Source organism: Catharus ustulatus, chromosome 40 (assembly GCF_009819885.2).
Source record: "Catharus ustulatus isolate bCatUst1 chromosome 40, bCatUst1.pri.v2, whole genome shotgun sequence".
Lineage (NCBI taxonomy): Eukaryota > Metazoa > Chordata > Aves > Passeriformes > Turdidae > Catharus > Catharus ustulatus.
In genome coordinates, this window is record NC_046260.1 from 489,553 (window position 1) to 492,577 (window position 3,025).

The following is a 3,025-nucleotide window of genomic DNA, read 5'->3' on the forward strand; positions in this document are numbered from 1 at the left end:
GGTTCTCCATGATTTTAATGACCAAAACCCAACTTTTGAGGGTTCAGTGACTTAAAAAACCAACTTTGGAAGGTTCTCCATGACCCTGATGACCAAAACCCAACTTTGGAAGGTTCTTATTGATCTTGAAGACTAAGACCCAACTTTGGAAGGTTCTCCACAATTTTAATGATCAAAAAACCCAACTTTTGGGTGTTCTCCTTGGTTTTTATGACCAAAACCCAACTTTTGAGCGTTCAAAGACTTTAAACCCAACTTTGGAAGGTTCTTCATGACCCTGATGACCAAAACCCAAATTCTGAGCGTTCTCCATGGTTTTAATGACCAAAAACCCAACTTTTGAGGGTTCAATGACCTAAAAACCCAACTTTGGAAGGTTCTCCATGACCCTGATGACCAAAACCCAACTTTGGAAGGTTCTCCATTATTTTTTTGCTCAAAACCCCCAACTTTTGGGCGTTCTCCTTGGTTTTGATGACCAAAACCCAACTTTGGAAGGTTCTCCATGACCTTGATGACCAAAACCCAACTTTTGAGAGTTCTCCATGATTTTAATGACCAAAACCCAACTTTTGAGGCTTCAATGACCTAAAAACCCAACTTTGGAAGGTTCTTGTTGACCTTGATGACCAAAACCCAACTTTGGAAGGTTCTCCATGACCTTGATGACCGAAACCCAACTTTGGAAGGTTCTCCATCATTTTATTGATCAAAACCCCCAACTTTTGGGCGTTCTCCTTGGTTTTAATGACCAAAACCCAACTTTGAAAGGTTCTCCATGACCCTGATGACCAAAACCCAACTTCTGAGAGTTCTCCATGATTTTAATGACCAAAAACCCAACTTTTGAGTGTTCAATGACCTAAAAACCCAACTTTGGAGCGTTCTCCTCGGTTCCGATGACCAAATCCCAACTTTGGAAGGTTCTTGTTGACCTTGATGACCAAAACCCAACTTTGGAAGGTTCTCATTGACCTTGATGACCAAATCCCAACTTTGGAAGGTTCTCCATGATTTTAATGACCAAAAACCCAACTTTTGAGGGTTCAATGACCTAAAAACCCAACTTTGGAAGGTTCTCGTTGACCTTGATGACCAAAACCCAACTTTGGCCGCCCAACTGGAGAACCTCAACGCCAAAGTCCAACTTTGGAGCGTTCCCCTCGGTTCCGATGACCAAAACCCAACTTTGGAAGGTTCTTCTTGACCCTGATGATCAAAACCCAACTTTGGAAGGTTCTCCACGATTTTATTGATCCAAAAACCCAACTTTTGGGCGTTCTCCTTGGTTTTTATGACCAAAACCCAACTTTGGAAGGTTCTCCATGACCCTGATGACCAAATCCCAACTTTTTAGAGTTCTCCATGATTTTAATGACCAAAACCCAACTTTTGAGGGTTCAATGACCTAAAAACCCAACTTTGGAAGGTTCTTCATGACCCTGATGACCAAAACCCAACTTTGGAAGGTTCTCCATGACCCCGATGACCAAAACCCAACTTCTGAGAGTTCTCCATGATTTTAATGACCAAAAACCCAACTTCTGAGGGTTCAATGACCTAAAAACCCAACTTTGGAAGGTTCTCCATGACCTTGATGGCCAAAACCCAACTTTGGCCGCCCAACTGGAGAACCTCAACACCAAAGTCCAACTTTGGGGCGTTCCCCTGGGTTCCGATGACCAAAACCCAACTTTGGAAGGTTCTTCTTGACCCTGATGACCAAAACCCAACTTTGGAAGGTTCTCCATGATTTTAATGACCACAAAACCCAACTTTTGGGCGTTCTCCTCGGTTTTTATGACCAAAACCCAACTTTGGAAGATTCTCCTTGGTTTTTATGACCAAAACCCAACTTTGGAAGGTTCTTCACGACCTTGATGACCAAAACCCAACTTCTGAGAGTTCTCCATGATTTTAATGACCAAAACCCCAACTTTTGAGGGTTCAATGACCTAAAAACCCAACTTTGGAAGGTTCTCCATGACCCTGATGACCAAAACCCAACTTTGGAAGGTTCTCCATCATTTTATTGATCAAAAAACCCAACTTTTGGGCGTTCTCCTTGGTTTTAATGACCAAAACCCAACTTTGGAAGGTTCTCCATGACCCTGATGACCAAAACCCAACTTTGGAAGGTTCTCCATGACCCCGATGACCAAAACCCAACTTCTGAGAGTTCTCCATGATTTTAATGACCAAAAACCCAACTTTTGAGGCTTCAGTGACCTAAAAACCCAACTTTGGAAGGTTCTCCATGACCCTGATGACCAAAACCCAACTTTGGAAGGTTCTCCATCATTTTATTGATCAAAAACCCAACTTTTGGGCGTTCTCCTCGGTTTTTATGACCAAAACCCAACTTTGGAAGGTTCTCCATGACCCTGATGACCAAAACCCAACTTTGGATGGTTCTCCATGATTTTAATGACCAAAAACCCAACTTTTGAGGGTTCAATGACCTAAAAACCCAACTTTGGAAGGTTCTCCATGACCCCGATGACCAAAACCCAACTTTTTAGAGTTCTCCATGATTTTAATGACCAAAAACCCAACTTTGGAAGGTTCTCCTTGACCTTGATGACCAAAACCCAACTTTGGAAGGTTCTCCATGACCTTGATGACCAAAACCCAACTTTGGCCGCCCAACTGGAGAACCTCAACGCCAAAGTCCAACTTTGGGGTGTTCTCCTCGGTTCCGATGACCCAAACTCAACTTTGGAAGGTTCTCCATCATTTTATTGATCATAAAACTCAACTTTTGGCCATTCTCCTTGGTTTTATGACCAAAACCCAACTTTGGAAGGTTCTTCATGACCTTGATGACCAAAACCCAACTTTGGAAGATTCTCCATGATTTTAATGACCAAAAACCCAACTTTTGAGGGTTCAATGACCTAAAAACCCAACTTTGGAAGGTTCTTCATGACCCTGATGACCAAAACCCAACTTTGGCCGCCCAACTGGAGAACCTCAACGCCAAAGTCCAACTTTGGGGCGTTCCCCTGGGTTCCGACGGCCGCGG

General features: G+C 43.0%; 1 long non-coding RNA gene across 1 annotated transcript; it reads left to right on the forward strand.

Annotated features, from left to right (window-relative positions):
* The first annotated feature begins 143 nt into the window (after positions 1 to 143).
* On the forward strand, positions 144 to 884 carry LOC117010266. Its single transcript, XR_004420599.1, has 3 exons — positions 144 to 416; positions 610 to 649; positions 772 to 884. It is a non-coding gene; the product is annotated as an uncharacterized LOC117010266 (long non-coding RNA).
* The last annotated feature ends 2,141 nt before the right edge of the window (positions 885 to 3,025 follow it).